We start from the raw sequence: 12,095 nt of genomic DNA, 5'->3' as shown, positions 1-12,095 counted from the left end.
GTTGATAGTGGGGCGGCAGGCTAGTTCATAATGCAGTAAAAGAAAGAAGTCCAGCAGTATTTCTTATAAAAGAGACCGTGGATACCCCATTGGGAATATTAATGGTCTTTTTCAAATGAATTTCATATTTAGAATGTAGGACTACATCTCCGGTACAATGACTGGGAGCGGATAATAAGGCCTGCCACTGGCGTTTAGATCAGCCTGTGTCAAAGAACAAAAACAGACAGACAGAGAGAGACTCGGAGGAAATCTGACAGCCAGAGCCTTCTTTGGGCTTTGCCAGCGATAACAATTCATTTAATCCACACAGCTTTGTTCTACCCTATCCCTTTCTTTCACGCTGAAAAATCAACGAAAGGAGAGAGAGTGAAAAGAAAAGTTACTTATTAATAATACCAGCTGAAAACTGCTTGGTGGAAAATAGGATTTTAGGAAATGGTTCTTTATGAAGAGGATAATGTCTACAGAAAGTCAGTGTTAGCGGTTTGATAATGTCTACAGGAAGTCAGTGTTAGTGGTTTGATATAAGGTCTACAAGAAGTCAGTGTTAGCGGTTTGATAATGTCTACAGGAAGTCAGTGTTAGTGGTTTGGCTAAACCGGTTATCTCCATGTTGTTGTTTACTCTCTAGTGGTAGATATTCATGCAGTCAGTCCTGTGTTTTGACACTCGGCTCTACATTATGTATACCCTGTGGAAATAATGATACATGCAGGTCCATGCTGTGTGTCTGTGTCTGTGTCTGTGTGTGTGTGTGTGTGTGTGTGTGTGTGTGTGTGTGTGTGTGTGTGTGTGTGTGTGTGTGTGTGTGTGTGTGTGTGCGTGCGTGCGTGCGTGCGTGCGTGCGTGCGTGCGTGCGTGCGTGTGTGCGTGTGCAATGGTGTGCATGTTTGTGTGTATCTGTCCTGGCATTAGTACTGAACGACCTGCCTCTATTTTAAATTAGCACAATTGTTCACTCTTCCGTTAACAAACCTATGCTCAGCAAGGTAGCCCATATTGAGATGTAAACAGATCATTCCAGAGGGTGAAACCCTTCCCAAAGCAAAGCAGTTCATAATAGCCATACTGTAGACACCCTGTTTGATGAAGATACAGTGAGCCTCATATGCATAAAGGGAATCAATATGTTTAGCTTAAAGTATTCTTGTCTTACGGTGCTGCCTAATATTGGTACAAAAGCTAAAGAACATACACACATCCAGGTATTTTCCGCTGGTGCTGGAGTTGTAGGAAAACTCATGGAAAACAGAAAGGAAAACGCCGCACACTGCTGCTCATGCTCCCAGGTGATATTTATTTACAACATTTCGACCCTTAGGTCTTCATCAGGCATCCATATCCCAGGTGGGAGTGGAAGGTCCTATACATAGGGGCATTACTCAGTGACATCACTTCCAGAAACAGGAGGTGAAAAAATTATATTGGACCTCGACTGGAATTAAATTAAAACAAACATTGTCCCTGTACCTTGAATGACCTTGTTAATTAATTAGACAAGTAGCAAGATGTCTACTGAGCGAAACAAGACAGATACTTTAATTGTAATCAAAAACCTGGGTTAGGGCTATTTTCATATTATGTGAGTTTATGGTATTGCAGATTGGACTGAATTGAGCTGTGCAGAAACAATGTAAGACCCACCTTCAATACACTGATAGTATTTCCACCCTACTGATCCAAGCCAAGCCCATCGGTACTGCATTGGCCTGCTTATGCATTCTCCTTGGTTTCTGAAACATTGCTCGAAAGAACAATGTGAAAAGAAAATACCCTAGCCAACACAGTATAGGATTGGGGTCGGTAGGATAGTGTGGAAAGGCTAACACAAGACACCTCTGGTCTAGTACCGTAATTGCACAGGAGTCATTGAGCAGAGAGGTGTTTGATGACCACAGGGAGGCTGGGGGGGATGATTGAATGATCTCTACATCCTCACTCCTCATCCCCTCTGTCTCTGTATCCATTGGATGTGATCTAGATTTTCTCCTTTTGTAGGATTTTAAGACCTACCGCCAATCTATTCATATTAATTACATGCGACCATTTCCAGGGACAAACCCTATTATCCCTATTCAGTGGTCTGAGCTTTATGATGGCAATCCTTCCAGCTGTGACATTTTCTAATGGTGATCCAGAGGAAGTTAACTAGAGGCTTTATTATCCCAACCAGGAGCTGCTGGGTGGCCTGTAGCACAATGCTTCAATAATACGTCTTAAAGAAGAATGGTAAATAATATTTACATCATTTAGTAGACACTCTTATCCAGTGTGACTTACAGTACATTCATACTGGTCTCCCTGTGGGAATCAAACCCACAACCCTGGCATTAGCAAGTGCCATGCTCTACCAACTGAGCCACTGGGGACCACAATGTACTAGCTAGCACCTGAGCTTCACAGAGGGCAGAAAAGAATAGCGTCTGAATGAGAAAGAAAATGAAAAACATTTCTAGCCTATACCTCACAGTCAATATGAAAATGCAATGTACACCGCATCAGTCACTGGCTTCATCAATAAGTGCATCGATGACGTCGTCCCGACAGTGACTGTACGTACATACCCCAACTAGAAGCCATTGATTACAGGCAACATCTGCACTGAGTTAAAGGCTAGAGCAGCTTTCAAGGAGCGGGACTCTAACCCGGAAGCTTATAAGAAATCCCGCTATTCCCCTGACGAACCATCAAACAGGCAAAGCATCAATACAGGACTAAGATTAAATACTACACCGGCTCCGACACTCGTCGGATGTAACAGGGCTTGCAAACTATTACAGACTACAAAGGAAAGCACAGCCGTGAGCTGCCCAGTGACACAAGCCTACCAGACAAGCTAAATAACTTCTATGCTCGCTTGAAGGCAAGTAACACTGAAACATGCATGAGAGCATCAGCTGTTCTGGACGACTGTGTGATCACGCTCTCCAGAGTCAATGTGATTGAATTATCTCTACATCCTCACTCCTCATCCCCTCCGTTTCAGACATTTAAACAGGTCAACATTCACAAGGTCGCAGGGCCAGACGGATTACCAGAACGTGTACTCTGAGCATGCGCTGACCAACTGGCAAGTGTCTTCACTGACATTTTCAACCTGTCCGTGAATACCAACACGTTTCAAGCAGACCACCATAGTCCCTGTTCCCAAGAACACTAAGGTAACCTGCCTAAATGGCTACCGACCCGTAGTACTCACGTCTGTAGCCATGAAGTGCTTTGAAAAGCTGGACATGGCTGACATCAACACCATTATCCCAGAAACCCTAGACCCATTCCAATTTGCATACCTCTCCAACAGATATCCACAGATGATGCAATCTCTATTGCACTCTACACTGCCCTTTCCCACCTGGACAAAAGGAACGCCAAGGTGAGAATGCTATTCATTGACTACAGCTCAGCGTTCAACACCATAGTCCCCTCAAAGATCATCACTAAGCTAATGACCCTGGGACTAAACACCTCCCTCTGCAACTGGATCCTGGACTTCCTGACATGTCGCCTCCAGGTGGTAAGGGTAGATTTTGCCACACTGATCCTCAACACGGGGGCCCCTTAGGGGTGTGTGCTCTGTCCCCTCCTGTACTCCCTGTTCAGTCATGACTGCATGGCCAGGCACGACTGCAACACCATCATTAAGTTTGCCGATGACACAACAGTGGTAGGCCTGATCACCGACAACAATGAGACAGCCTATAGGGAGGAGGTAGAAGACGTGGATGTGTGGTGACAGGACAACAACCTCTCCCTCAATGTGATCAAGACAAAGGAGATGATTGTGAACTACAGGGAAAGGAGAACCGAGCACGCCCGCATTAACTACAACGGGGCTGTAGTGGAGCAGGTTGAGAGCTTCAAGTTTCTTGGTGTCCACATCACCAACAAACTATCATGGTCCAAACACCCCAAGACAGTCGTGAAGAGGTCACGACAAAGTCTATTCAGGAGACTGAAAAGATTTGGCATGGGTCCTCAAATCCTCAAAACGTTCTACAGCTGCACCATCGAGAGCATCCTCACTGGTTGCATCACTGCCTGGTATGGCAACTGCTCGGCCTCCGATCGCGAAGGCACTACAGAGGGTAGTGCGTACGGCCCAGTACATCACTGGGGCCAAGCTTCCTGCCATCCAGGACCTCTATACCAGGCGGTGTCAGAGGAAGGCCCTAAAAATTGGCAAAGACTCCAGCCACCCTGGTCATAGACTGTTCTCTCTGCAACCGCACGGCAAGCAGTACCGGAGCGCCAAGTCTCGGTCCAAAGGGCTTCTTAACAGCTTCTACCCCCAAGCCATAAGACTCCTGAACAGCTAATTAAATGACTACCCAGACTTTTTGCATTGCCCCTCCCCCTTTATTTTACACTGCTGCTACTTTCTGTTTATTGTCTATGCATAGTGACTTTAACTCTACCAACATGTATATATTACCTCAATTACCTCAACTAACCGGTGCCCCCGCACATTGACTGTCACGGTTGTCTTCGTCCTCTGACGATAGTGTGAAATCGTCATCGGAAAATGTGGACCAATACACAGCAGGTTCGTGAATGCTCATCTTGATTTTTATTCACTACAAAAATGAACATACAAAAATAACAAAATACGAAAACGAACAACTAACAGTCTGGCAAAGCCTAGGGCTGAACACAGAACAATCACCCACAAATCACACACACAAACACACCCTAATATATGGGACTCTCAATCAAAGGCAGATAGACAACACCTGCCTTCAACTGAGAGCCCCAATCAACCAAACATAGAAACACACACACTAGATTCCACATAGAACTACCTAGACATAAACCAAAACCCGGAAATACTAAATCAAACACCCTTTACACAAACACACCACCCCGAACCACATAAAACAAATACCCCCTGCCACGCCCTGACCAAACTACAAAACAATTAACCTTATATACTGGCCAGGACGTGACAGTACCCCCCCCTTAAAGGTGCTACCCCGGAAGCACCTTAACAAAAAAAAAAATAACCCCAAACAATACCCAAAAGAAAAATTCCCCCTTACTAAAGGGAGGGAAGGGAGGGTGGCTGCCGTCAACGACGGCACTGTGCTACACCCCCCCTCCCCAACCCACCTATATTGGAGGCGGCTCAGGTTCAGGCCGTTCCAGGCTGTCTGGGCAGTCTGGCAGCTCGGGGCAGTCTGGGCAGTCTGGCAGCTCGGGGCAGTCTGGGCAGTCTGGCAACTCGGGACAGTCTGGGCAGTCTGGCAACTCGGGACAGTCTGGGCAGTCTGGCAACTCGGGACAGTCTGGGCAGTCTGGCAACTCGGGACAGTCTGGGCAGTCTGGCAACTCGGGACAGTCTGGGCAGTCTGGCAACTCGGGACAGTCTGGGCAGTCTGGCAACTCGGGACAGTCAGGGCAGTCTGGCCACTCGGGACAGTCAGGGCAGTCTGGCCACTCCGGCAGGTCAGGGCAGTCTGGCCACTCCGGCAGGTCAGGGCAGTCTGGCCACTCCGGCAGGTCAGGGCAGTCTGGCCACTCCGGCAGGTCAGGGCAGTCTGGCCACTCCGGCAGGTCAGGGCAGTCTGGCCACTCCGGCAGGTCAGCGCAGTCTGGCCACTCCGGCAGGTCAGCGCAGTCTGGCCACTCCGGCAGTTCAGCGCAGTCTGGCCACTCCGGCAGTTCAGCGCAGTCTGGCCACTCCGGCAGTTCAGCGCAGTCTGGCCACTCCGGCAGTTCAGCGCAGTCTGGCCACTCCGGCGACTGTTGACTGGCGGGCAGCTCCGACGACTGTTGACTGGCGGGCAGCTCCGACGACTGTTGACTGGCGGGCAGCTCCGACGACTGTTGACTGGCGGGCAGCTCCGACGACTGTTGACTGGCGATGCTGGGTTTACGCACTTGCCGTTTAGTGCGGGGAGCGGGAACAGGACGAGTCGGACTGGGTGGACGCACTTCCGGGTCCGCACGAGAGACAGGAGCTGGAAACCCAGGGCTATGGAGGCGCACAGCCGGTCTAGATCTTACCTCCTGCACAACCCGCCTTGGCTCGATGGAACTAGTAGCCCTGCACGAGCGGAGTGCTCGTACAGGGCAGACTGGGCTGTGCAGGGGCTTGATGGTAGCCGTGCGTAGAGCGGGAGTTGGGTAGCCTGGTCCTCGGAGGCGTACCGGCGACCAGATGCGCTGCGCAGGCATCCTCCTACCAGGCTGGATGTCCGCTCTAGCACGGCACCTGCGAGGGGCTGGAATAACTCGCACCGGACTGTGCGTGCGTATGGGTGAGATATTGCGCTTCTCAGCGAAACATAACGCTCTCCACCCCATACGCTCCTCCATATATCCACGGGTAGCTGGCTTCCGGCTCTTCTTACGCCTAGCCAAACTACCCGTGTGCCCCCCCCCCAAACTTTTCTTGGGGGTGCCTCTCGTGCATCTCCTTCAGCGCGTCCACTCTGGCCTCGTACCACCGCCTCTCCGCCTTGGCTGCCTCAATTTCCCACTGCGGGCGCTGATAATCCCCAGCCTGATGCCAAGGTCCGGCCCCGTCCAGAATTTCCTCCCAAGTCCACTTCTCCCGCCAGTCCAACTCGAACTCCGTCTGCTCCTTCCTCTGCTGCTTGGTCCTTTGGTGGTGGGTGATTCTGTCACGGTTGTCTTCGTCCTCTGACGATAGTGTGAAATCGTCATCGGAAAATGTGGACCAATACACAGCAGGTTCGTGAATGCTCATCTTGATTTTTATTCACTACAAAAATGAACATACAAAAATAACAAAATACGAAAACGAACAACTAACAGTCTGGCAAAGCCTAGGGCTGAACACAGAACAATCACCCACAAATCACACACACAAACACACCCTAATATATGGGACTCTCAATCAAAGGCAGATAGACAACACCTGCCTTCAACTGAGAGCCCCAATCAACCAAACATAGAAACACACACACTAGATTCCACATAGAACTACCTAGACATAAACCAAAACCCGGAAATACTAAATCAAACACCCTTTACACAAACACACCACCCCGAACCACATAAAACAAATACCCCCTGCCACGCCCTGACCAAACTACAAAACAATTAACCTTATATACTGGCCAGGACGTGACAGTACCCCCCCCTTAAAGGTGCTACCCCGGAAGCACCTTAACAAAAAAAAAAATAACCCCAAACAATACCCAAAAGAAAAATTCCCCCTTACTAAAGGGAGGGAAGGGAGGGTGGCTGCCGTCAACGACGGCACTGTGCTACACCCCCCCTCCCCAACCCACCTATATTGGAGGCGGCTCAGGTTCAGGCCGTTCCAGGCTGTCTGGGCAGTCTGGCAGCTCGGGGCAGTCTGGGCAGTCTGGCAGCTCGGGGCAGTCTGGGCAGTCTGGCAACTCGGGACAGTCTGGGCAGTCTGGCAACTCGGGACAGTCTGGGCAGTCTGGCAACTCGGGACAGTCTGGGCAGTCTGGCAACTCGGGACAGTCTGGGCAGTCTGGCAACTCGGGACAGTCTGGGCAGTCTGGCAACTCGGGACAGTCTGGGCAGTCTGGCAACTCGGGACAGTCAGGGCAGTCTGGCCACTCGGGACAGTCAGGGCAGTCTGGCCACTCCGGCAGGTCAGGGCAGTCTGGCCACTCCGGCAGGTCAGGGCAGTCTGGCCACTCCGGCAGGTCAGGGCAGTCTGGCCACTCCGGCAGGTCAGCGCAGTCTGGCCACTCCGGCAGGTCAGCGCAGTCTGGCCACTCCGGCAGTTCAGCGCAGTCTGGCCACTCCGGCAGTTCAGCGCAGTCTGGCCACTCCGGCAGTTCAGCGCAGTCTGGCCACTCCGGCAGTTCAGCGCAGTCTGGCCACTCCGGCAGTTCAGCGCAGTCTGGCCACTCCGGCAGTTCAGCGCAGTCTGGCCACTCCGGCGACTGTTGACTGGCGGGCAGCTCCGACGACTGTTGACTGGCGGGCAGCTCCGACGACTGTTGACTGGCGGGCAGCTCCGACGACTGTTGACTGGCGGGCAGCTCCGACGACTGTTGACTGGCGATGCTGGGTTTACGCACTTGCCGTTTAGTGCGGGGAGCGGAAACAGGACGAGTCGGACTGGGTGGACGCACTTCCGGGTCCGCACGAGAGACAGGAGCTGGAAACCCAGGGCTATGGAGGCGCACAGCCGGTCTAGATCTTACCTCCTGCACAACCCGCCTTGGCTCGATGGAACTAGTAGCCCTGCACGAGCGGAGTGCTCGTACAGGGCAGACTGGGCTGTGCAGGGGCTTGATGGTAGACGTGCGTAGAGCGGGAGTTGGGTAGCCTGGTCCTCGGAGGCGTACCGGCGACCAGATGCGCTGCGCAGGCATCCTCCTACCAGGCTGGATGTCCGCTCTAGCACGGCACCTGCGAGGGGCTGGAATAACTCGCACCGGACTGTGCGTGCGTATGGGTGAGATATTGCGCTTCTCAGCGAAACATAACACTCTCCACCCCATACGCTCCTCCATATATCCATGGGTAGCTGGCTTCCGGCTCTTCTTACGCCTAGCCAAACTACCCGTGTGCCCCCCCCCCAAAATTTTCTTGGGGGTGCCTCTCGTGCATCTCCTTCAGCGCGTCCACTCTGGCCTCGTACCACCGCCTCTCCGCCTTGGCTGCCTCAATTTCCCACTGCGGGCGCTGATAATCCCCAGCCTGATGCCAAGGTCCGGCCCCGTCCAGAATTTCCTCCCAAGTCCACTTCTCCCGCCAGTCCAACTCGAACTCCGTCTGCTCCTTCCTCTGCTGCTTGGTCCTTTGGTGGTGGGTGATTCTGTCACGGTTGTCTTCGTCCTCTGACGATAGTGCGAAATCGTCATCGGAAAATGTGGACCAATACACAGCAGGTTCGTGAATGCTCATCTTGATTTTTATTCACTACAAAAATGAACATACAAAAATAACAAAATACGAAAACGAACAACTAACAGTCTGGCAAAGCCTAGGGCTGAACACAGAACAATCACCCACAAATCACACACACAAACACACCCTAATATATGGGACTCTCAATCAAAGGCAGATAGACAACACCTGCCTTCAACTGAGAGCCCCAATCAACCAAACATAGAAACACACACACTAGATTCCACATAGAACTACCTAGACATAAACCAAAACCCGGAAATACTAAATCAAACACCCTTTACACAAACACACCACCCCGAACCACATAAAACAAATACCCCCTGCCACGCCCTGACCAATCTACAAAACAATTAACCTTATATACTGGCCAGGACGTGACATTGACTCTGTATCGGTACCCCTTGTATATGCCTCGCTATTTTTATTTTACTGCTGCTCTTTCATTATTTGTTACTTTTATTTAAAAAATGTTACTTATCTATTTTTTACTGAACACTTATTTTTCTTAAAACTGCATTGTTGGTTAAGGGCTTGTAAGTAAGCATTTCACTGTTGTATTCAGCGCATGTGACAAATACAATTTGATTTGATTTGATTGCTCCAGTATTCATTGAGATCAATGTTGGTACATTTATCAAAGCAATGCAACAGATGTGGTTGGTTCCCCAAAGACATGTCCTTCTTCAGTATCTGTGACTAGGAGACTATAACTAGACTATAAATCAACTGGAAGGGCACGTGGATGTGCGCTACCTCATTTCTTAAGCCTCTGATACCTGGGAATGGGATGGCAAGGTCACCACGGTGGTCAATGGTAAGTAAAATGCTTTCAGCTTTTATGTTTCTCCCCCGAAAGCTGAGTTTATCTCCTCAACAGGGCAGTGAAATGACAAGGTAAACAATTGTCTTTCTGAGAACAGACTTTCTATAGGGGGAGAGTTGCTTTCACATTTCCTGTGCAGCACAGGTTATCTCAGGTTAATGTGAAATTTCATAGCGAATAACATGGCTGTGAAAACCAGACGGGCCGGCCGGCCGGCACACTGTCGCAGGCCGAGGAGGGAGTGTGATGGGAATAAGTCTTAATCTGCCGCTCTGTTTCTGTCACAGCTCGTTCCAGGTCAAATTATGAGAGCCTGCCAGTGAGTTTAGTTTCATTACAAACAGATGAGTCGATCGCTCATCCTGTTATGGACCTACAAGCCTCCCCGTTGCTGCAGACAGGTACACATTTAAGGTTGAACGATGGCCTAAATTGGACTCAGTAACTAGGGCATTGGAACTACAATATCACTTAACAACCTCAACACTGAATTTGGCCATAGACACAACTCAATTGAAGTGATCTGGTGCATTGCCCCATCTCCTTCTGTCTTTCATTATTATGGAAACTATTAAACATATGCTGGCTAACAACTAGCCAGGAACAATTGAACTAAGCCCAAATAAAACATACCTCATTCGATTTGGTATGGTTGTCAGCTTGTGGTTGTGTCCCCACTAAAGAAAAACCATTGCACAACGATTCACCTGTATTCACTGCCAGATATGACTTGTGTTTATAATGCCTGTATGGCTGATTTGAAAGAGGCAGTAGAAAAGCTGTCACAGAGAATAAAAGAAACTTGAAGAGAGAGAAAAGGAAGGACCCCATGATGGGTCGCCTGATTTGAAAATGGGGTCGCGAGAAACTCTTAAATACATTTTAAAAAATGTGCTTGGTTCATAGAACCGGGGTTACGTCAGTAACCTCCGGCAGCCACTAGATCTGGTTGTAAAAACGGAGGTTTCTGTTTTCTTCCTACAAATGTGGCTCTATCTTTTTAACGGTTTAAGCTACAAAATATTATGACCCCATCACTGAAAGATAAGACTCTCAAGAGCATGTATGTGTCTTCTGTTTCCCTCTACAATACCCACAAGCCTCATTAGAACAGAGTGGACAAGACCAGGCACTAAATCAGGCTGCGGGAATAAGAACATCATCAATGATTATGTTTTTTTCTACACAGAGGATCATACAAAAGTATTGCCTGATGATCTTCTGAACTTCCCAATACCTTCCTGATGCATTTCAGTCACTTCAAACCATACTAACTTCAGATTGAAATCCTGTCAAAACTACTGTCAGACTGATTTGTAATAGACTGTTATAGCCCCAATTAAAATATTGGCCTTAGATTATATCACTTTTTTACATGGTGAGGTCACACATTTTTTTATATCAAAATGGGGTCGCCGGGCCAAAAAAGTTTGGAACCCCTTATTTATAGTATGACCGATTGAGACAACAGCTTCAGATTCTAATTTAATGGTATAATATTATGTGATATATCAGATCATTTAATGGTATAATTTACCATGAATAAACACCCTGACAGTCTCTCCTCTCCATATCATTGTCAATTTCACTCCAGTCAAACACACACACACACACACACACACACACACACACACACACACACACACACACACACACACACACACACACACACACACACACACACACACACACACACACACACACACACACACACACACACAGGACTCTGACTGCACTGAGTGACTGCACAATCCCCACAAGCTTCAATCGGTAGAGAGGACAGAACAAAGCCATGCTGAGTTCCATCTGGTGCACACACACACGCAGCCACACACATACACACATTCCCTCCCGGACAACCCCACTGTCACTAGGCACACAACCCTGACTCAGTGCGCACAGCGCTTTTACGTGTCACTACACCTGAACTCATGCTTTCAACGTCAGCATTTCAAATGCCAGAATGCACACAGCCAGGATGCCCTGTTATCTCACCAGATAAGCCAACCTGGGCTCAGGGCAATTTGTAGGATTTTATACATACATTGTTCCCTCTATTTTGTATGATATATTATGTTAGGTTAGTTTACATTATGAATGGAATAGCGGTCGTACAATATAATATCATACGTCTTACCCGGTCGTGCAATAGCATACTGGTCAGACTCAGAAGGCGAGCACACCATCCACCGCTTCCGAGCATATTACTCGCCAATGTCCAATCTCTAGATAACAAGGTGGACGAAATTAGGGCACGAGTTGCATTCCAGAGAGACATCAGAGATTGTAACATTCTCTGTTTCACGGAAACATGGCTCACTCGGGATATGTTGTCAGAGTCGATACAGCCACCCGGTTTCTTCACGCATCACGCCGACAGAAACAAACATCTCTCTGGTAAGAA

General features: G+C 48.9%; 1 protein-coding gene across 1 annotated transcript in view; it reads left to right on the top strand.

Moving 5' to 3' along the window:
- Window positions 1–12,095, top strand: part of LOC115200330 (polypeptide N-acetylgalactosaminyltransferase 9) — a 138,395-nt gene that overhangs the window by 22,953 nt on the left and 103,347 nt on the right. The window lies entirely within an intron of this gene.

This window comes from Salmo trutta, chromosome 9 (genome assembly GCF_901001165.1).
Source record: "Salmo trutta chromosome 9, fSalTru1.1, whole genome shotgun sequence".
NCBI classification, from domain to species: Eukaryota; Metazoa; Chordata; class Actinopteri; order Salmoniformes; family Salmonidae; genus Salmo; species Salmo trutta.
This window is presented reverse-complemented; position numbering and strand designations above follow the sequence as displayed.